Here is a 24723-nt window from a genome sequence, read left to right on the forward strand (position 1 = left end):
AGACGCCTGGGCATCGCTCCCCTGGGAGACGGAGGGGGAGACGGAGGGGGAGACGGAGGGGGAGACGAGGGGGACTGTTGGTGAGAGACAGGTAAGAACAGCACTGGGGAGAGGAGTACTGAGAAGGGAGAGCTGATAAAGAAATAATGAGAAGCTGTGTGTATGTGCCTGCACCGAAATCCAGAGTAGTGCATCTGACAAGGTATTAGCACATTAAAGTGAAATAAGGGGAAACAAAACAAAAACAAAAACAGAGAGAAGCTGCTGCAGCTTTGAGGGACGTTTTGGCCCTTTTTCTGCAGCGATGCACAGCCGACGCTATGCAAATCAGGCTCAGTGTTTGCCCAGCTTGAAAAAGCTCTATTATCAGTAACAGCAAAAGAAAAAAGTCTGGCTGGGGGTTATTTTACCTCTCCCAGCGGGAAGTCTACACATTAACAAAAAGAAAATTGAACATTCACCGCCTCTGTTATTTCTCTATTTTCCATCCTCTCCCCCGCATGAGGATGCTGCACCCTCCAAATTAATTACCTCTGAATTTGTCTTAATGATATTTATACTTTTTAGTGTAAGTGTCTAATTGCGCTATACAGTATGTTTTAGAAGACGAGATATTTGCAAGGGAAAAAAACGGAGAGAATTTCTCAGCTTGTTTGGGTTTTTTTTTTTTTCTGATGCTCAGCACATCATTAAGTCTGCTCCCTTTGTGACTGTGCTTAACCAGCTTCCTCTCTCCTCCCCGCTGCTGTCTCTCTCTCTGGGGATAGATTCTGCACCAGGCTGTTGGTCACTTAGTCAGTGTGTGTTTCAGAGGCTGAGCAACGAGCACAGAGAAAAATAGAGTATGTGTTTAAAGCTCTGTAAATATGTTTGAAGGAGTCAGGCTGGTGGTGGTGGTGAGGCAGAGCATAAAAGAAGATGGGCTTTATTGAATCTTTGGCCCAGAGGTGATTCATCTGGACCTCGTGAAATATTTGAAATCTCAGATTTTCATATATCAATATTCTTATTATGCAGTTAGTTTGCTAATGAGATCAAGATTAAAGTAAATGTGACTACAATGATATAAACAGACCAGTGTAGTCCAATAAATAACTGTTAGAGAATATACTGCACATTTATATCATGAAAAGTACATTATACGTATAGATACTGATGGTGAATAATGCAATTCTATTTTTGTAAACATCTTATTTGAGTAATGTATTTTTTATTGTGCCTCTAAACGACTGTGTGGTTATATTATGAATATTCATCTGAGTGTGGGACGCCGCAGCATCTACTTATCATATCTACACAACTTAAAAACAGAATACTACATAAATAATTCTACTGCATGTGAAACTACCAATGAACAAGTAATTCACTGTGTAAACAAAGTCACTGATGCTACTGCAAAGAATAAAGAATAAACCTCTGGTTTTCTTGATCTTTTTAAAATTAAAAAGGGTTTTTTAACTTTCAATCATATTTTCAAAGCACAGTTCTCAGCTATGGAGACATTCTGTCCACCTGTCTGAGATGAGAAAAAGACAAACAGTAGATCTGATTAAAGAAATGAGGAGACTGCAAATTAATTTAAAAAACATATGACACATTTTCATTCTGTTTTTCACACTTTGAGGTTTGACTGTTTCTATTTTGACTCTGTCATATAGTTTCTTGCATCAATCCAGTGGATTGTCACTTTTTTAACATCTGACTGAAAGAAAGAAACTGTTTGCTCCGAAAGCAGAGAGCTCATGTTTTCCACATTTGTGTTTCCCTGTTCGTTTTGCATTAGCATAACAGTGCTCGACAACATTTGATACCATAGAGCTACTTTTGATTCATTATTTGTAGCACACATTGCTATCAAGCTGGAATACACTTGCTCAATGGAAGGGGTTGAATTCCTCATCATAACTCCACCAGTTCTCATTTATGTTAGACAGTGACCTTCAGTTAACCTTTGCAGGTGCCGTCTACTGCCGGAGACGTGAATCTATAGGATCTCTGTACATTTAAATATAAATCTGCACAGAGAAAGGACCTGATGTCCTCACCTGTCTCTCACCTGTTACACGATGTCCCCGACACCTCCTGTGTCTTCTCGTGAATGTGAGAGAGACCTGTGAACCTGGCCTGTGAATATGCTCATACATTCGCAGATATATCACACAGTACAGCATGTAACACATATGAACTGATTCTACGCTCGGAGAAGATGCAAACAGATGGAACGGGATGGAGCACACATACACACTCTTGCAGAATAAGCTCAACAGCGACTGCTCGCCATCGCTGTGGGCTCATGGCAGCTGCTCGATGTAGCAGAGAGTAAATGAGCTGGACAAATCAGATGTGGCTCTGAGCACTTCTGTCACTCAATATGTTTTTATATAGGATTTTTGTAAACAACGAGATTGATGCAATCGTGTTTGTGGTTCATACAAAAACATATTTTGCTGGAGACTCTAATGTATTTGTTAGATAACTGGTTTGATTTCTAGAGGGAAGTGTGGTCACAGGAAACAAATAAATGATGCTAAAAGAGGGGAATGAACAGGATGTGGTTAAACTGCCAGGAACCACTGACACCTCCTCCACTTGGCTGCCTGTGGGTGGATCCACCTCACTGTCAATTCAAATGCAAAAACAAAAACAATCTTTTTTTTTTTTTTTGAAACAACTTTGTCAGATCACATGTACGTGAGTTTCTCCTGCTGGCGCCATAGTGAAATCTCTGGATACTTTTGAGTGAGCCCATGTGAGAACGCCGCAGGAGAATGTTTCTAACACGTGACAAACACAAAACTGAACATAAAGACTATTAATATCTCAGGATGAGCCACACACGTAGAAGATGAAGATGTCCCCTTGGAAAGACAACAAGATTCTTATTTGGTGACGTCAGTGTTGATGTAAATAAAACACGTGATCCCTGCTACGCCCTGCAGCGTCACCCCTCACCTGAAAGCTCCTGCTCCGTTCTTCATACCTGCGACGATGCTAAAAATGGATTTTGACTCTTTGACACTTTTATTCAACTTTCCCGCTTTTGTGAGAAACTTCTCTGCCTTCATGACACACTGCTGTCTGTAGGTTCTATAAAGTGAATACATAATGCCATAATGAATTTCTAAGTTTATGAGGAATCTAATCTCATTATCGATTTAATTACAAGGTGGTGACGGTTGAAATACCGTAAGATATTTGGCCTTCTGTTAATTTCCTCTGAGGCTTAATATTATCTTTCATAAAGGTATGATCATTTTTACAGATTTCATCAGCGGTGTTATTTATTTTAGGCGAGGTTGTGCCCCTTCCTCCATAATTCGCTGTCGGAAATGTTAATTTAGGACCAATTGAGATTCAAATTTCAATAATTACAGTTTTGTTGCAATTTGTGATTTGCCTGCTTCCTTTTGATATTTCGTCATATAATATTCACACGTTTGACTTTTTCCAAATCTTGCTTTAATCTGTGAGCTTCTCATGTGGTCATGTAATGTTAGTTCAGAGCTGTGATGCAGAGTGACCACTGAGTTAAAGAACTCACTGCTCTGAGGATAATATTAATGACCTCTGATTGGTTATTGTGATTTTAAAAGTGATACATATACAATGATAATAACCATATAGAAAAACACACAGTTCAAATGCTATAATAATAAACAAGGTAAAATGTTGGGACTATGTTGGTTGAATTTAGAATGTAGCTTGAAATAACAGAGGCTTAAAATGTTTTACTTTCCAATTGGCCAAGATAAACTAGTCGGGATGTTTTATAAAGGGAAAGCTGCCTTAATCTGGTTGTGGTCAGACATGACACTAGACTGATATTACTTCTCTCCACCATGTGGTTTCAGTGCCCGGCTGAAGGCCCCTCAGTGATTTGATCCTGGGTGTTATGAGCTCTGCCTCCGGCCTCCTCCTCAGGTTCTGACGAATCAGGTTCATACAGGTTCAAGAAAAGTTGGGTCCTGGTTCAAAGATGCAGCAACTCTTTCAAAAACGTGCCCTGGTTTCACTCTCACCGAAAGGAAATCCTGCCTTCTCTCCCAGTGTTCACCTTTTCTTTTCATCTCAGCTGTTTCCCTCATCCTCTTTCTCTTGTTATCCCTGCATCCAAATACCTCACCCCCTCAGTCCTATCCCTCCACTGTGGATATTGCACTTCTTCTCTCCTGTTTTCTCCATTGCTCCATCTCAATCAAGAATGCAGCAAGTTTTATGAATTCATCAAAATGATCATGGACAGTCCGGGGAGGCATGCAGGGAGGCAACAAGGCGAGACGATGGCTGTTGGAACAGACGGAGGGGAGAGGAAAAGGGAGATGGAGGGGAAAGAAGAGCAAAGCGAGAGGGGGGGTGTTGCTGTACTGCTGAATTTTAATGAGTACCAGGGGGAATTTCTTTCTCACATTTTTTTTTTTTTCCTTGCTCAGTTTCCGTTTTCTTTTTTTCCTTGGATGCACCCATCTTCTCCGTGGCTCTAAATCACTGTCACACAAATGAGCTTTAACGCAGTCTGGCTCTGACCTGGACGGCAGCGTGTCACTAAATGGAGCCATCGGCTACGCACCGAGAAAACGGCGCTCCGAAAAATTCCTAATTGAACTGCCAATTTGTCATGTTTATCTTTACTGTCTCCCCAGCAGCCACCAAGCCACACATGCGGCACCCGCGACATCCCCTTCCCTGAAACCAGTGCAGATGTAAGCAGTGTTTCCTACATGACAGATCTGCTGCTCATTGGTGAATTATTCATTCTTTTCATTAGAGTTTCCAGATAGCATCACAAGCATCCACACTTTCTATTTCTGGTCTTTGTGTTTTTCTCTTGAAGTCTTTCTTTCTCATCAACTTTCTCCCCTATCTTCCCCCACTAAGCCCTTACGGCCTGTGGCTCCTCCACACTATCTCCCTCCCTCTCTCTCTCTGTCTCTCTCTCTCTCTCTCTCTCTCTCCCCTGGGAAGACTTTATTATGCTTTGCTCTGACAGCAAAGTACACAGATAAAAGATAATTGCCTGGCTTGACTCCTCCATTGATATGAAAATAGGATTTAAATTATTCACAGTGGTTTAAAGGTTAGTTGAAGGTTATTAGTGGTCGATAGAAGTAGAAAGGCACGGGCAGGAACCTTGTATGTTGCAAGCTGTGGCCGGAAGGTGAGGCGCCTTTTCCGAAAGGCTCATTTGCAGTGCAGGCAGCGGAGACATCTTGTGAACAAACCACAAAAGCCTCTCAGGGGGATTTGAACATGGCGGTGGAAGTCAGTTATTAAGCAGCAAATTAAGGGTGGCTTCTCCACAGAAAACATTGTCGGTTGTAAAGAAGGCTGCATTCGATCCCCGCCTGCGCTCTAATCCTTTCCCTTCGTCTCCTGTCTCGCCTTGAATTGCAGCTCCTCCCTCATGCGCAGCCATCAGTGCATGTTAGGTAATAAACAGTGCCTGTCTCCAGAGGACAGACAAGGTTGGAGTGTTGGGTTTAAATCAGGGTCAATTCTTTTGGGACACTGACTTGTTTTGCACTGTGGACATGATGGACTCAGGAGGGGGTGAGGGAGAATTACCTGCTCTGTTCTTGCTGGTATCCCTGAGGACACGTTCACTGATCACAGCAGGGGTTTGTGGGATAAATAGGAGAGAGTAGAGGTTATGAGGAGTCCTTTTTCTGCTCCCGTTGTATTACCTCGGCACTGGCTTGTGTGTCTGAAGGGCTTTGTTACGCCTGCAGACAGGATTCAGACGTTTCTTACATGGGAATGAGGCAGTAGGTGGCTTGTAAACAAAGCAATCCTGTCATCATCCAAAGGTTTGGCTGCCACAACTGTCTGCTTCCTCTTCACAGTTATTAGACTGTCTGCACAGTGGATTTTTTTTTGTGATGCATAACCTGAGCTTGTATTAGTGACCTATTACATCTTTTGTCTATAAGATGCTGAAAGAAAAAGGTGACATTGACTTTCAGACTAAATATTTTGGGGTTTTTTTAACAGTAAAAATCTTAAAACAGGCCACTGGGGGCAGCGGTATAAACTGAAAAAACAAATGTGACATTTTATCTCCGTGTAAAGTTGAAATCTGAAACGGTTCCGACAGATATGGAGCAACATCATCATTCTTTTATAGTTAACTCTGTGCCTTCAGAAACAATATAAATCACATTTTTTGTTTTGGTTTTGGTCTCCACCAACTCCCAATGTAAGAGCTCCTGAATTGGAATCAGAAATACTTTAATGATCCCTGAAGGATCCAGAGTTTGTAAAAGAATATGTGCATTATAATACAATAACCTAAATGCTCCACAACTGACTTTATTTGTCGTTTGTTGCCCAGCAGGTCGTTGTTGGTGAACTTTGACCTGAGAGATGGTAAAATGCTCCATAGATCTGAAAGCAACTCCAGGATTGGACCATAGTGCATCACTTCGAGCTACAACTGTCTCACAAAGAAAAACACAGTTAAATTTTTTTTAAATTAGAAACAATACATTTCTTTGTATTTGGTCATTTGACTCAAAACATATATTTTTTATAAAGCTTTTTATTAATGATCCTCAAATCAATACAAAATCAATGAGACATGTCCACCGAGGATAAAACAACAGCTCCACCAGGAAGACTGTTTAATGCATGAAGGCAGCATAATATAAACCCAATTAAAAGACAATAAGACAATTGAAGACATTAAATGTGTTGGTTGTAGGACACACACAGTACAGAAAGGTATGTGTGATAAAACCAATAAAAGCAGCAACAATAAAAATGGGGATAAGATTGAGGGCTGTGCAGGGACCTAGAGGCAGTTTTTGGTGTATTAGAATGAAGAGTTTTTATTGCTCAGGGGAAAAATGAAAACTTGAATCTGTTGCAACTGATTTTCAGAAACGTCCTGTGTGATTTGTCTTCTAAAAATATCTCAGAGAACGCTGCTGCTCTTCACTAGATTTTAGCTTGAATCAAGTTGAATTTTTCATAACAGTATGAGCATTTTAAATGTTAATGATAACCTCCTTCAAGAAGGTTCTGTTTTCACCCCTGTCCGTCTGAAGATTACGCAAAAACTCCTGGATGAATTTCAATGAAACTTTGTGAAAGGATTTGATATGGATCAGGGAAAGACCTGTTAAGGTTTGGTTTCGGATCCGGATCAGATGGTGGATCCAGAAATCGGATGTTTTTTTTGACATTTTCACTGATTTCTTAGAGAATATTTCCATGTTTATAAAAGTGATTTCTTTGTTACTGAGCAATCTGATGCAGTTTATTGAATTTAAAGGGACTAATGGGCTTTAGCAGACGTATGTGCTTTACTGAGTGTCATTCAGTTTGAATTTGCAAACATATTTAGTCAGATTTTGCCGAGAGGATGGATGTGTGCATCTTTCAAGGTAAATAAGAATCCATATTCATCCTTGATGGATAATCATTCTGCATGAAAATGATTCCTCTTATCATTTTGGATTTTGTACTGTAAAGATCAGTAATTTGATTCCATCACTGGAAGGCAAATTTGTTTTTATTCAGAATTCAAAAGTCTCTCCCCTCGGCTTCTGCCACCCAGGGATCTGATTGATTACCTGAAGCCCATCACTTCACAGCAGAACATCCTCAGAGAGCAGCCAAGCACCATTTTCCCTCTTATTCTTTAATTAGCGATACAACCCCTGGGTGCTAATCTATGCGTCCGCTCTCTGTTATTCTTCAGATGTGCACCACTTTGATTTCTCTGACCCAACCAGTGTACAGTATTTGGATTGGTGTGCGCAGCAGGAATGCTAATATGTTCCTGGAAAGGGAGACGCTGTCAGCCTGTTGGCAGACAAGAGAAGATCAAGCAAGACTTTCTTCTCTCCATATTCACACCTGTACGCATCATCCCTCTCAAATAAATTCAGATTTATTGCTGTCCCTGAAATATCCTGAATGTAATTCCCAAATTTGGCAGGTGAAGAGACCGCAGAGAGGCAGTCCTACAGAAGCAGATCCAGTTTTATGTCCCTAAAGTCCTGAAACATTTTAACAGGATGAGGGGGGAAACAATGAGGAATGCCCCATAAGCTGCTTGAATTTGAACAATGTGGTGAGTTTAACTCTTTGTTATCTCCTGTGGTTTGCCAACAAAATGAAATTACTGACTGGCTCATAGTGATTCAGCGCACAACTCAATACAACCTGCTTTCTGTTGGAAGCTCCACCAGTGTGATCAGAGGTTTTGAGCTTTGCTTAAAGATGCTTTAGCAGGTGTTTGTGTGCGGAACGTAGACGTGAACACTTTTCCCTCAGATTTCTTCAGCTCTGATTTTCAGCCAGTATGCACCCCCCCCCCCATCATCTGTCTGTGCAACCTTGATAATAAACTGTAGAGAAGGTCCTAAAATGACTTAATCAGTGATTCATGTGAGACTAAAGTGAAGGTTAAGCTGCCTGGGCATCCCGCTGATGAGGCCAGGTTTGTGTATCAGTCATAAGCCAGTGTCACTACCTAGTACACTTCAAACAGGCTTAGTGCAAAGCCAATTACCATGACTTTGCATGGTGTTGATCTGGCTGTGACAAGAATGGGTTTAATTGTGTATTGCCGTGATGGCTAATGCTAATTTAGTAGCCTCTAGGACAGCCAAGCCCTGAGGTAAACAAAGCAACGGGGCTAATATGTTGTTAGTGCCATCTCCATACTCCGGCAGAGCTGCTGCTAATCTTCTTACAGCGAGCAGCATGTAGTCATGCACCTTCAGGCTATGCACTCCCTTTTTTTTCCCTCGTAGAATTAATGCACATCTGTCACTGTTACTGTACAGCCGAAGTCTCTGGTTTAATATAAATTATCTCTTAAGTGGATGCAATGATTAAAAGTGGAAAATGACTAAGAAGACATTCAAGAATGTTCTGTTAGTCATTGTTGTCATTGGGAAGCTGATGTCATGTTACACCTCTGGGAGACGCAGGCTGTCATCGGCTGATGTATGAAAATCTCAAACTTGTACAAATGTGATGTAATTAACTTCCTACAACAGGTTTTAACTAATGGTCATTTTGATGGTAAAACCTTTGGTTCAGATCTTTGGAGTTTTCAGTTTGGTCTAAAATAATATTACAGGTGTGAAAGATGCCTCAGACCCATTGACTGGAAATCAAAAAGACCATAGACTCCGAATCCAGAAATAAAAGCCAAGCTCGACAATAACACACTGTCCAATGGGGGCAGGTCACAGGTGTTGCTGGGCGTACATTGTCCTGAGTCAGGCTCCACCCCCTCCTCCAAATATGGTTTCAAAAAGTCAAGATGGCACTGGACAAAATTTAAAACCAAGGGGTGACGTCATAGTGGATTTCCACTTGTTCCGATTACTCTGGTCAGGCTCAAACTGAACTATGGTTTGGTTTATTTGTGGGGGGGGGGGGGGGTTCAGGTATCACCCATTTAACTGTAAAAGAAGAAAAATGACCAAGAGAGAAGTAGCCAAGGTAACAGCAGGAGGAGAGTTTTTAATTTTAGTTTGGTCCAACGACGATGCAAGAAAAAGGTCACGGCCACTGTTGTTGTCATGAGTAACTTATCGGAACACAAAAGTGCACTTGATGCACACGCATGAAATTTCTCCTGATTTGCACTGACAGGTCAGCAGAGGACGTGCGTGTGTGTGTGTGTGTCTGTGTGTGTGTGTGTCAGTGTGTGTGTGTCTGTGTGTGTGTGTCTGTGTGTGGTGAGGGCAGCCCAGTTTCATATCTGTGCAGGAATGTTCCCTGCCTTTGAAGAGTCTGCTGTCTGTGCTCAACAAATATCAGGTCCAGAATGAAGGGAATGTGGCTTCACAAGGCTCCATCCAGCCCTGTTTTATTAAGGGATCCCGTTCGCTTTTTCATCCTGCTGCCTCTGTTGTTGTGGGGGGTACGAAGAGAGCACATACATACTGATGAGGTGAGCTGGACTCCAGGCTGGAGCTCAAAGAGACATTCTCCTTCAGTCAAAACACAAACCAGGCCGACTGAGTCCAGGATGATGGAATCACAATGAGGCTGTGGTTTGTGGCTGGAATGTGAGTTTTTTTTACCAGGGAATTGCTGGAGAAATGACAAAAGATGAGCAGAGTTAATGAATGTCAGACAGAAATGATAAAAACCCATCAGTGCAGTATAGTGTCTATGGTTCATGTTTGATTACTAATTACTGTAGTTTCTATTGGTGTCATTAGTCTGATAATTGGCTCCTAAATCACAATTAAAATGACCTGTTGTGTTATTAATGTGATTAGAAGCTAAATTATTATTCCATTTTGTCCTCATCATTTAAACATTATATTGTTGGAGATGAATACTGCAACAATCCTGTGAGCGGTAAGGCCTCAACTTCTTTTTCCTCTTCTGTTTCGTCTTCCTCTCCTGCAATTGGTCCGAAAGTCTGAATAGTCTGAAGTGTTTTCACACTGCACACAAACCAGATGATGTTTCAGTTTGATCTGGACTGTGACCATTCTGGTCCGTTGGTCCAGACTATCATCCGAGGCACCTTTCACACCAGTTATTTAGGTTCAGATTATTATAAACAAGGTAGGTGTGAAATCGTCACATGTGAGTGACTACAGGCATCCACCCCCATCAGGAAAAACTTGATTGAGGTACAAATTGTATGGAGTGACTTTTATTTTAAGACTTTGAAATGAACAATATGGAAGATATTAGACAGAGCCTGTGTTTTATCTGTAAAACTCTATTCAAGTGATTAAGATAAATACTTTTCTGCTGATGCTTCAACAGTGTGTCATGTCTTCCTGCTCATTTATATAATTATATATATTTTACAACATGAGCTATTTAATTTAATAAGAGAAACAGGATGCAGTGGCTGGGATGGATGAAATCAAACTGTAACCTGAAAAGTTTATTGACCCTCAGGATGGATGGAGCTCGCTCACACGGTTCATCCCCCATTCTTTCCTCCTCTCTTCTCCTCTCCTCCCTCCATCCTTCCCTCCAGCACTGCATTACTAACTCCTGGATCCTGACTCAGCGTCTCACCAGCCCAGACAGCGATATTGACTGCTTTTTATCGTAGCCGCACTTTTTCCTCGTTTGAAACAATATAGCTTGACTGTTGCTATTGATTTTAGTGGATTGTGCTCTGGTAAGCACTCCTTCAAGCCCCTGCTGCTATATTAAGCAATCGTTTCCCACAATAGATGACACTCCTCCTCTGCCTCCCACAGCAATTTGGTTGGCTCTAATGGTCCAGGCATTACTCAAACTCCACATTGATTGCACGGTAGAGGGTTTTAAAAAGGAGTGGTCGAAGTTTCTGTCAATGTGGCTGTCACAAATGAGCCTGTTTTCAGATTCGCCCGAATTTTTCCTGTGGGCCGCTTCGACTTGACAGTTCAAGGTACCCATGCCATTAAATGATATTCAAACACACTGAGATGTAGGCGTGAGCGCTGTGCAAGAGGAAACTCAACAGGCCACTATTAAGTATCCCGGACTTGAAATGAAACCTTGAAACAGGGATGTGCCTGGATTGATTCCACTGGCCCAGCATTTATTTGCATGCCTTTGGTTCTAATGTGATGTGACTACATTTCCCTGCCAGGCACCGAGGCCCTCTGAAGTATGTCTCTTTAAATCACTGGGGCCTCGGGAGTGCAGCTGCAAATGATTGCAGACGCTGGGCTGCTTTTCACATCAGCTGTGGTGCATTGGATTCCCACTACGCTATCTGCTATCTCCTCCCCATGTCACTGAGCGTCAATAAATCAGCGCGCTCCGCTGGCAGACCGGGGAGCGTTTGGGGGAGAATAACATGCCCTGTAGTCACGCATATTTAAATATACAAGGGTCCGTGTTGTTGCTGATTGGGCCACACATCACAGCCTGGTGCACCCAAGACCGTGGAAAAAATGGCTGCAGTTCTGGAACACTTAAGTGGGGAAGCCATTTAGCATGTGACCCAGAGATGAAATCTAATTGGCTGCACACCACAGACAGAGAAGCAGGTTGGGTGACAATATACATGTGTGTCTTTTGTGCAGTGTGTGTGAAATTTAGGAATTTCGCACTGCTGGCTCATAGTATGTGTGTCTGTATGCTTGTGCATGCAAAATGCCACTCATGGGTATCCAGTGTGTGCTTAGGATACGATACAGCCATTTCATTGTTGTCTAGATTTCTTAATTAATTTTGAGCTGCAACAAACAACTTTTATTATTAATTAATTTGCTGATTATTTACTGAATTCGTTTGTTGAGAGCCACAGGTGAAGTGTTCAGCTCTCTTGTTCTGTGCAACAAACAGACACCTGCAGTTATTTAAACGAGTCATACAACAAAGAGAAGCTGTAATTATTCACATTTGAGGCTCTAGCACATATTCATCTTTCTTGTTTTGTACAGAATTGTGTCAAAAATATTCCGTTTTAATATCTTTTTTTTCTGTATTTATGAAAATATTTATATAATTATTCTGTTATCAAATTAGCTGGCTAACATTTCATGTTGTTTCCCCATCTCACCGTTTAGTGCTCATCACTTTGTCCTTTGTGTTTCTGATGCACAGTGAACAGTCTCCTCCTGATGTGCTGTACAGGAGGATGACTGACACCAGGGTGGGGGTGGTGTGAATATTACAGTCGTAGCTGTGACGTTCGTGTGTGTAAAAGGCTGTGGCTGCCCACCCAGCTGTCTGTCGACATCTCTGAGGGGACAACTGTCAGATTAAGAGCACTAGCTTTGTGTCAATAGATCGCAATCTGCCTCCTGGCCTCAATTATATTGCCTCTCATCCTCTGAACCCCCCCCACCCCACACACACACACTCACACTCATACACCCCTCACTGCCGCCCCCAGTGTGGAGAGGAGTATTAGCTGTGAGCCTCATCATGTATTCAGAGCTGTAATGGCTTCTCCGCGCCTGCACTGCATTGATTAGCACCAAGGACCGAGGGGAAGCTACATGTTGGCACAGGCTTTATGAACATTGCCATGATGGATGTCGGGCCCGAGTGTCATTAGTGCTGTTGTGCTGTGAATTCAGCAGTAGATTGCCAGAAAATCCTCTTAGTGTGGCTTGATATCCTGTTAGCGCAGCCATGGCATGGGACATGTGCACATGTGCGGCGAAGACTAATTTGCTAATGGAAAAAAGTGTGTATGTGTGTGGGTTATTACGTTTTTGTCTTTTTTTGTTGCTGTTTAGTCGTTTTTGCAGAAACTATCTCTGTGTAATATTTGCTGGTGTTGTGAAAATGTGGAGTGGTCTCATTCAGTTCATATGAGGACTAGAAACATATACATTGCCTTTACTCCTCCACTCTTTCACACATGGCCGGTCCCTCTGGGCCCACCTCTGCCAGCCAAGGTTTATTATCTATTTGACAGAAGGGCTGGTGGAAGGCATTTGAACACCCCATAAATTGTCATGCAGGCTGCAGTGTGATGCCCACCAGTTTCATTCCCCCGGCAGCTTGGCATATAACCTCGGTGCCAGCCCATCACGCAGCCATTTGCAGATCCAAGTCGAAACAGTGCAGTGCAGTTAGCGGCGTGGATGATTTACATAGCGGCAGAGCTCATTTTCATAATGTTTCCTTTATTATCGGAGGAAGAAATTAACCCAGGAATATATTTACATACCAGTCGCCAATGGTAACAGCTTGCTAATTGCCTGTTAGATGATTAATAAGCTTACAGCAGATGCTAATGAATCGAGCACTCTTTGTTTCAAAGGTGCTCATGTGGCAGGGCTTCTGTTTTTTTGCAGCTTAATTACAGCCATAATTATGTACTTGTTGCATCTGCTTTGAAGCAAATACAATCAAATAATGGAAACGATATATATCTGAGTGAACGGATGGCTAATTGTGGAAGAGTGTTGTCACAGGGTACTAAACCAAAGACACATTCCCTGACATCAGTTTAATTGAGGACGCCTTCTCGAGACGAAGCTCATTAATACAGATTGACACGGTGTTGTTTTCTCTGTACGACACAGCAAGAACTCTGCTTCACTTCCTAATGAGTAAGTGATTTGTTCAGTTTGTGTTTCATTTCCACACTCATGGTGCAGCCTACAGCTTTGGTTGTCCCCAGACTTTTACTATAGCGCCACCATGAGGTTGACATTTGTGGTCATGACTAAGATCTCTCAACGGCAGTCGGATGGATTGTCATGAAACTTGATACAGACATTTACAGGAATTTGTATCTCTTGTTTTTATCACTTTGGGGACTCCAGCATGTTTTCTTTTGCGCCACCATCAGGTGAAACTATTAATTTAAGTTTACGAATAAATATCTGTAAAAATAATTTTCACCAGCCCCATCTGTACTGTTAGTTAAATGTTTATTAATGTAGTATGTTAGCATGCTATAATCTGCTAATTAGCATTAAATGTTATGTTCACATCTTAGTTTAGTCTGTTAGCATGCTAACATTTGCTAATTAGCATTAAACACCATGTTCAAATCTCAGTTTAGTCTGTTGGCAGCCCAACATTTGATAATTAGCATTAAACACCACATTCACCATCTTAGTTTAGTCTGTTAGCATGAATGATGAGCATGATAATTAGTATCCTTAATATTATTTTACAAATTTTGTTAATTGGGGAATCAGGTCAAATTAACAGAGTCACCTCCCACACTTTCGCACTTTTGTAATATTATCCGTAAGAAAAACTACTAGAGTGACTTTTTATTGTGATTTACTAAATTCACATTTGATCATTTGAAAGCAGATTTTGGTAAAAATAAAAAAGCAGCAGCATTTTAATACTCATGTAGACTTTTTCATCCTGCACCTCTTTTCACTGAGCATCAACATATCACCTCGTGGTAACGTCACAATACAGAACATAGTTGATATTGGTATATAGCTAATGGCTTCAGATCTCTTTCACCAATATTCTCTGCTCTTTATTGTAATTTGGAAGCATTATGCTCCATTCAAGAGATAATCTCATTTTAATAATGTCACAAATCATAAGATGCATTTTATTTTACGTGCACTGTCTGTGTGTGTCTGCAGAGAATCATTCGAACCTGATACAACCACAGAAATGTATCAAATCCTGTCTATTCTTTGCTGCAGTATTATCAGACCCATCCTAACAGACAGATAAGCTTTGGTTTATGGAATAAAGGCGAACTCACCGTTTGTGATGCGGAACAGAATAAATCCCTTTTCAAATCCGCTTTTTTGCATCAGATATTATTTCAAACATTCCTCGTGCTGTTTTAAAATCTTGAGCTTGAGAAGCCCCCCCATCTCTTTCTCTCACACACACACACATGCACAATCTCTTTACTATTTTACAATGAAACATGCTCCCTGCCCATGTTACACATTAACAAAGAAAATATATCCCTAATCCCTGTCTCTCTCTCTTTTTTTTCCTGGGCTTAAGTTTGCAGTTTAATAAATGGCTGTGATTTAATTGCACCACGGCACACTGCTCTCAGCGCAGCGAGTGATTAGCACGACAACGTCTTCTAAAACCCTGTGCTGCTGTTTATTTAATTGTCCCTATGATGCCGCGGCTATGCTCTATTTATTTTGCTGCTTAACTAAAACAAAAGGCAAGGTTCAACTTTAGTTGAGGCTCATGCAATATTGAGCAGAGTGGAAGACTGCACCGCACTCTAGAGATGTTTCTCCCAAACACGCTGCACAAAGCCGAGCAAGTGTAGTACTGTTTGCGCGTGTGTTCACTTGTGTTCGTTCACTGTGCCAAGCCTGCGAATAACACAACTTTCAGTCTATGAATAATTTCCTGCGTTTATGCTTTCTTTGCCCCCTGAGTTGCTATTTTTCCCTCCTGGCTCTCTTCCATTTCCAATGCAGATTTTCTCTCCTCCATCTCCCACATTTGTTTCCCTTTTACCTCGATGATCACTCGTAATCATAACTAAAACATTGGAATGCATTTTTTCCAAAATATGTTTTGCTATTTACCATAAAAACATTCTTGAGCTGGTCACATAATATTATGAAAATAAAAACACAGAAACTTTTGCAAGTGTTGTTATTGAAAGAAGTAGAATAGTTTAAGAGACATTTGACCCCCCAATGTAGCTTTTTAGTGAAAAAAAAGTCAATCCATGCAATTCATGTTTAAATTAGAAATTGTTCAGACCTGCCAGACAACTTGTCTGGGTCAAGTTTTGTCGACCATGTGTAGCCGCAGATGCACTGCATACATTTTTGACATAGTGCCAGGTAGTAGTGTCACTGTAGTCGCTCACATCACTAAAACGATGAACCCTGTGCAGTTAAGGAAAAGCACATGTTGTACAATTATCTCTGAACTTTGCAGGTTGTAAAACAAGAAGCCTGATGAGCATCTATGATAAAATGAAGTAAAACCAAAAGTGTGCGTCAGTGCTTTTAATGATCTGTCATTGCACAATTATGGAAAGTACAGTAGGTCAAAGTTGAACCAGTAAATTGGGCTGTAAACTGTGACAGACAGTTAAGGTTGTAATTCTATTTGCCGTCAGTTTCATCAGGGTTTAAGAGGACTTTGAAGACGGAAAATATTTCTTATCCAGATAGAACAAACTATACGTGACTTTAATTTACAAAAGTCCTTGTCTGTCCCTTTTAGTGTGTTTTAATCTTAAAAAAAGATGTCCCCTTTCTGTCCTCTCTATATTGCTGGGAAATACTAAATTCTGCTCTCACCTCAATCATATTAGATTAATCTTTGGATTTTATGTCCGTGTTGTTTCAAAGACTCGCAAAAGTGCCCACCATCAAACAACCCTGAAGAAACACATTTACAGAGACGATCATAGAATTTCAGGGGGTTCTCACAAAACTGTCGTTGCTGTGGATCGGCCGTTCTTGGACGCCCCGTCTCCATTGCCTGCTTTGCCCACCCTGTTGCAATGCCCTGCCTCCTCTGAAAGGATGTTTGGATTAAGTGGATCATATTCGTGTCATCAAATATAAGCCCCTTAGATTGTCAAGAAAGAATCACTGACTGTAAGTTAAGATGTTTATCAGCAGTCATGAGTCCTCTGCGGGTGACACATGTTTCATATGAGATTGTCAGGAAATTGGTAATTGCTTCACGATGTCTGTAATTTTAGAAGTTGCTCTGAATGGCTTTATTGTTACCAGAGGTGCCCTGAGTTGAGCCTCCATCCACATGTCTGACAACAGCTTCACATTCTGACACACACCTCCACCTTTTGATTCTCACACATTGTTGATCAAAGAAACCTGGAAAGACCATGCTGATGATGGACCACCTGAAACAATCTTCGTGTGTCTGCAGAAAATCTGCACAGAAAAACCCCCACCATGAATTCCAAATTGCTACGATCACTTTGAAGGGTTAACACTACTAGAGAGCTGCTGTTTGACTTAGTGAGTGAGTTAGAATAAGAATAAACATTTTCAGTAACTTTTCCCACCAGCACTCAAGTCAAATGTCAGAAACATGTACCAGTGAGCATGTGAGAGGATACAGCAGAAAAAATCAAAGTGAGCAAGCATGCTTGTTAATGACATTTCCAAATATACAAACAAGCAAATCATCTCAGGATGAGGTCATACACGTGTAGAAGATGCCGACGAAGATGCCAACTTGGAAAGACAAAAAGATTTGAGAGCTTTTGATGAAAAGGACCAATGCTAGTGTTGATGTGCTGTAAACAAAAAAATTCTGCAGCAGAATTTTGTGTCATGTTCTACTTCCTGCTGCTCCAACCAGGTTCTACCACTAACCTGAATGTAACAGACTTTTCCTGTTGTCATGAACACGTCTGACCCGGACAATCTCCTGCTGCGTTCCTCTGGAAACTTGGGTCAGGACATTTTACCTTAGCACGTTCATGCCTGAAATTGGCAAAAAATGCTTGGTGAAAATCCAGACACACTCATCTCAGACAGAATCAGGCTTCCAAAGTAATATTAATGTTTTTGTGAAAACACAGGCAAAAATAATTCCCCTTAGACAAAGAAAGACATGAATACAAAGCATCCTCTAAATCTGTTTTAATGTTTCATGATTTGAGTGAGCTACTCTGTAAAGATTATACTGTTATCTGGTCTACATACAGATGCCTATTTCCCTCTTCAAGCCAGTCAAGCTGTTCTTTTCCGCCATAAGAGTTTTAGGAGAGGACAGGCTGCGCATACATAATATTAATCCTCTATTTCCGTCACCAGGGGAGCGTGAACTTGCCTTTCATTGATCTTGTAAAACTATCTGAGTTTAAATCTTTTCCTCTTTCTGCAAAGTGCAGTAAAGAGAACGTCAGAGTGAATTTATTTAAGAGCCGCCTGGAAAATAAAATAATAAAAATAGACATACTGAGATACTGAGGTCATGCTCATCCAACTATACATTCACAATATCCAGGCCATGCTAGTGATACATACTGCAGTACATTAGCTGCGAATGCTGGCAGGGGATCTCGTGGAACCTCATCTCAGCTCATTAATTTCCAAAAGTTGGCCAGAGTCTGCAAAATTCTTGCTCATAAAATATTAATATCAACAAATCTTCAAGGGATCTGTAAGAAAATATCATAGAGGGACCAATTAGGCAGCTGCGCCTGAGGAGTTTTACACTTTATTCCTTTCACTGGAAATCCACACTTTATGTTTAGGTTTACATTTTCTTCCATGTTTAACACAGAGGAAATTGTGATTTGTAGATCAACACTTTTTACTGAAGACGGGCCCTTTATTTGAAATGTAAATTCCTTATTAAATTTAATGTCACTATGTGCATATTAACACTCGCTATGTGCATACTAACAACACTCATATGCACACATACAGTGTCTCACTGAGCTGTTCCATAAGATGTGTATCCTTGCGTGTGTGAGCACATGCTGCAAGTATTTGTCTGTGTGTGCTTTTTTAACTTGTACATTATTAAATTATTAATTTAACCAACTACTTATTCATCTTTGATCCACTCTCCATTAGAGACAAGTGGTTATTTGAAAATAAAAAAGCACGAAGATCTAAAGGTAATTTAGTAAATGTGTAATTCAGTTCTTTCAAGGATGTGGTGCTTGATTACATTAAGTGTTGTTCTCTGCATGTTTTTATCCAACACTATGACTAGATGTTGGGAGCGCTATGTTTAGTCCGGTTCAATCCATTATCTATACCCTTTATCCTTTGAGGGTCATGGGACTGCAGTGAATCAAAGATGACATTAGATGAGAGGTACGGTTATTCCCTGAAAAGGTCGCCAGCGTATCACAGGGCTGACAAATACCATTCATGCTCATATTTAGACATGCTGACAAGTTTAAATTCTCCAACTACCTCAACCAAACTGCCAAACTGTCTTTGGACTGTGGGAGGAAGAGAGTACCTGGAGGAAACCCACGCAAACATGGGGAGAACATGCAAACTCCACACAGAAACTCTACATAGAAAGGAACCGCCAAGAAAGTTGTTGTAGAGTCTTTGCAAATTCAACTTCAGCTGCTAAAGGAGCTGGTTCTTTAATGTATTGTCTCTCAACAGTAAAAAGATCTGTGAATCTGACAGAAAGTGTCCTGTAGACATGTTAATGAACTGGGTTTCCTCTGCTGGGTAAGTGGGCTCAGTCTTGGAAAAAGGGTGAGGGGCACCAATATCAGGAGGAGCTTTGAGTAGAGCTGCTGTTCTAAAAGGTCAGTTGAGGTCGTCTGATTAGGATGCATCCCGGATTCCTTCCATTGGAGGTCTTCTGGGTATGACCAACTGGTGGGAGGCTCTGTGGGTAGATCCAGGACACACTGCAGAGATTATATACCTCATCTGGCCTGGGAACGCCTCAGGATCCCCCAGGAGGAGCAGGAAAACGTTGCTGGAGAGAGAAACATCTGGACTCTGCTTGACCTGCTGCGACCCTGGATAGGTGGCAAAAAAATGGATGGACGGACGGTTGGATGATAAAAAAAAGCATCACTTCCTCTGTCCTGAAAATCACAGTTAGATTCTGCAGATATGTTATAAATACCAACATTAAGAGAAGACTTTGGACCACACATGACTAAGTGGTTGATCGTTCCCTCCTATCTCCCAAGAAAAGACAGAAGAACTGATCAAATATTTTGTGGAAAAAACATTTACTCTATTTTTTTTAAATCCCATGTTCTGCACCTCATTCTGTGGCTCATGCTGATGTTTGCTGCATACAGTGTTCCACATATATTTGCCTCCTAATCACAAACATCTGCCATTGGAGTTTGCTTAGTGCTACTAAACGGCCAAAGCTGTAAAACAAGCATAAGTGGGCTGACGGAACTATTTTGTCAGCGCAGTAAAACGTGCTCGGCTTGAAAGACTTAACATTGTCAGCTGTGCTTTTTGGACCCGTCCTCAATCAAAGCTCTGACACAGTGATTCGTCTGCCTCAAACTTAATTGCTTGCGGGAAGGAGCCAAGCACAGGGTTCATTCTCCATTGGCACCATGTCCTAATTATAGATATTGCTTTGGCAACCTGGCTAATTCACTCAGCATTTTCCTTTCTCCTATTCGCTTGTTCCATAGGAATCTAATGGGAATGTTGTCTGTGTGCTGTCATGTGGTTTGCAGCAGAAGGTTTATGCTATGTTCTTGACACTTTCTCAGGCAGTAAGAAGTAGATCATGGATATTACTTTAATTTCAGCAGTACATTGTGTAATGCACCACAAAAGTAACTGCCGAAAATGAATATTCATAGTAGAACTGGGTGATGGGGACGAATATCACTATATTTAACTTGTACCTTTTGTACCGTGTGTTTATTTGTCCTCAGTACAGAGAATAAAACCAATGTTTAGATAGATTTTTACCTTCTCAGTTGAATTTCAGTTTAGCTTTGAATCTTGCATAAATCACAAGTTTTGTTTTAGTTGTGAACAATAATTTATTTTTGAATCAAACAGCAACTTTCATTAGCTTTTGAAACCTCAGTTTTCTGTTCACCGTTGTAACGGCCATCTTGTCTTTCGCCATAATTTAAAACACACTTACTCTCTCCTTTTGAGCCCGATAATGTGAGGTATTGACGGAGAACACAGACGGGAGTGACTGCTGCTGGGGTTTGAACTGAGCACAGGGGGCTTGTTTGCTGCTTGCACGCTAGTGCTAATGCTTGCAGACATGTTTCTCTTCCGTCTGGTGGGAAAGTTATGATGTATTTCCTATCTTTGTCGCTACAGCTCGCTCTCTGTTGATGTAGAAGATCTGAACCAGACCTGATCTCTCTCTGTCATTATTTCATTGCACAGCGCAGCCGTCTTAACATTGGTGCAGATATTCATGTCTCCGTCAGCATGACTCGGCATAACTTCATGCTCCCTTTACTTTTCAACTAGAACCTTCATATCGTAGTTGTATTGTGAGTTTGGTTGTACTTAGTTATTTGATGCCAGTAAAACGGGGTAAACGTCACGATTGACTGCTGAAACTGACTCGCAATAAAGAAACCCCTGAGTGATACAGCACAGACTCTGGCTGCAACATGGAGTCATTGGTGCAAGATGACATGGTTTGTGTCCAGGAGGAATGTTGTCCTTTATATACGGGGCATGCTGTGAAACTTGCTAATGTTAGCATTTAGCTTAAAGCACCTCTCAACTTCATCAGAGCCTCATAGAGCTGCTAGCATGAATTTTCTTCTCTGTTTCTAAACCAAGAAATGTTTTTAGATTAAATTTGAAGTTGAGCTCCATGGGGGGAAGTCAATGGTTTTGTTTTCAGATGTACTAAAAAGAGCTTTTGAGGAAACATGAGGATTTGGGGAATTGTTAGAACAAAATCAGAAAAGAAATTATTTTTGTAGGTAAACTTCCAGGATTATGAAATACTTCACTGTTCTGAAGTTTTCCCTTCTGTTTTTCTTGGGGCTTCTCACTGTGAACATAGGTTTATTGTGAAGTATCCACTGACATCACCAACGTTAGACTGACAAGTGGAATACAAATCCTCTCCATAGACCCCATCGTGACCCTGGTTCTCCTGACCTCCACACGTCTGACAGCCAAGAAGATGTGTGTGTGGAACCGATTTGTCGAGCAGTTCAAGTGAGCAGCGTCAGTCAGTCAGTCAGTCAGTCAGTCAGAGCTGAACCGGTGCTTTCAGTAACGTTTCACCACTGACAGCCATGATGGAGACACTTGATGAGATCCCTCCGGCTGTTGCATTTCACTTGGAACATTTTGGTTTAAACAAACATTCGTCATCCTTCTCTCTTTGTCCATGTTCCCTGTTCGGGATGTTGTTACATCCTAGCCAGTTATATTATTTTTCACATTCAACATCTCTGTAATTCATTATTCGATTTGGTAAAGTCCACAACTCTCCACAGTGAGGAGTGACTCAATGAGGAGGTTACATTATATTGGTGCCAACTCCTGGCTCTCCTGCAAATGTGTGTTCATAGATGCAGTTGGCATTTCTCCAGACCCTTCTGCCCTTGGCTGATGGCAAACCCAGGGAGGTGGGCAGGTAATAGCTTTCCAGCACCTGCTTATTCATCCAAAAATCCTTAACTTAAAGGACGGAGGAGATTAAGTTGCGCTCAGGTGTCCCACTTCACCGGAACCTGCTGACCTTTGCTGATTGACTCGTCAGCACAGAGCCAACTTGCTGCTTTGAGAGTCAGAGTGCCCTGCACAGCAGAACAGAGTGGCTCACCTTTGACAAATGAAGACAAATGTCTTTTGGAAGGAGGCCTCTTTTTAGAAAATGTGTTTTTTCCCTTCCCTTCCTGTTGATCACTCTCAGCAACAAGGATGTTGCTAACAGTCTCTATGTGAATGTTGAGTGCTAAGTGGGAGCAAATGTGCTGTGACAACAGCTTTTTGGAAAGGGAAAAGGGATCGAATATTTCACATGTGGAGGGTTCTGTTAAACGTGTGAATGTCGCTCTTTGGGGATTCTGGTTGTTGGCTTGCATAGAGCGTATTGCCACAGCTCATTTGCACCAATATATTTTGGGATGATAGGCTGACTGTGTGTCCAGCAGGATGCCTGTGTTTCACTGGGGTAAACAAAGGCACAGCAAAGGTACCAAGATGCATCATAAATTCTATAAAAAAACAAACAATCCTACTCGTTTTTGGAAACCACACAGCATTTTTGATTTATTTGTATTCATTTTTCGTTGTTTTCCAATATTTTTGCTCCTTCAATTGAAATACTTTACATATTTCCATTTGAAAAACACAACAGGAAACATAAAATTGCTGTTGCTGACACACAAACGCACACAAACACACATCTGTCTGAGTGTGATAATATCGTCTTGTCCTTGGGAGCCTCTGACTACACTGAACAACGTTAGACCTGTGCTCTCTCTAGCATCCTCTGCAGTCCCTTGACAGCAGCTGATTCACACAAGCAGTCTGCAAGGCATTGAAAGAAAGAGACATCCTCATTGCAAAGTCTGGGCACAAGCAAACAAGGAAATAGCTTGGCTGTGGTCGAACCTGAAAATAATGGAAAAAGCGCACTTTCAATTTTTGCCATTCCTGATGTTTTTTTCCCCTTTTTGCAAGGGGATGTTGGGGAGGGAGAGGTATATATATCGCCCAAGGCAAAGCAAGGTAGATAGCTTGGAAGTCGCCTGACAAAATACCATTGAAAAATGGAAGCAAGCTATAAATAAACAAGCAGCAATATCCTGTGTTATGAATATATAATTTCTGTCTTTAATAACTATTGAGGCCTGAGGGATAGTCTACAAACGGCTCAGCGAGCACTGATATTGTGATTGCGAATAGACCCGCTATTGAATTATTGAGGCACCTGCAGACGGATACCTCTCAACTCAGGTGATCCGCTCTGCCGTCCACTGACACCTGTTCTGGACCCGGGAGTTAGAATTAAATCCCATCATGTTGTTTTTTTTTTCTCCAAGGAAAAGGAAAACCAACAAGTTTTTTCATATTCAAGACAAAATTGACACTGAGTTAATTTCCAGAAGTGGACCTGGGAGTGAAAACAAAATTTTGTATCATCAGCTATTTATTTTAGACTATTTTCCAGCAAAAATCCCCATTAGGACCTCACCTGCATAATGTGCTGTTGGTCCTCTGCGTGCTGCCATATACAGCTCAGACTTGCCAAAGCATGGACTTTATAAGACCTCTGATGACACTCTAGTGTCAGGCACCGAGACGTTTGCAGCAGATTTTGTACGTTGTGACCTTGAGCTGCAACGGATCTGAATTTTTCTAGCATATCCTCAAACACCCTGTTCCTGTTTCTTGGGTTGTTCCTCCACTGACTGTCAGTGTCGGTAGGGATTCCTCCCACGCTGCCTGGGAACACCACACATCCTTACAGTTTCAGAGATGTTCCGATTTAGTGGTTTGTCCCAAACAATTTTGCCTTTGTCAAATGGTTATTTAATTTACACCCCCCCATTTCTCCCCCATACAACACGTCGACTACAAGATCAACTGTTCACTTATCATCTAATATATCCAATATGTTCGATTCATTCGAGTGGTCATAATGTTTTATCACATCTGCGTATACACATCATTGTGTTTTGGACTGTTGATCAGACAAATTGGATTATTTGACGAAGCCAATAGAGATAATTTTTTACTCTTCTATGACATTTCATTGGCTCGATGGTCCAAACAAGAATAATAACTTAACAACTTAATTGTTAGTGAAATGAATACATTCGATCTTCCTGTTGTACTCACAGGTAATGACTGATGCAGTGTTTGCGTCTGTTTTGGTTTCCTGTGAGTCGTCTAAATCAACATAAAGAACTTCTGT

Source organism: Paralichthys olivaceus, chromosome 1 (genome assembly GCF_024713975.1).
Source record: "Paralichthys olivaceus isolate ysfri-2021 chromosome 1, ASM2471397v2, whole genome shotgun sequence".
NCBI classification, from domain to species: Eukaryota; Metazoa; Chordata; class Actinopteri; order Pleuronectiformes; family Paralichthyidae; genus Paralichthys; species Paralichthys olivaceus.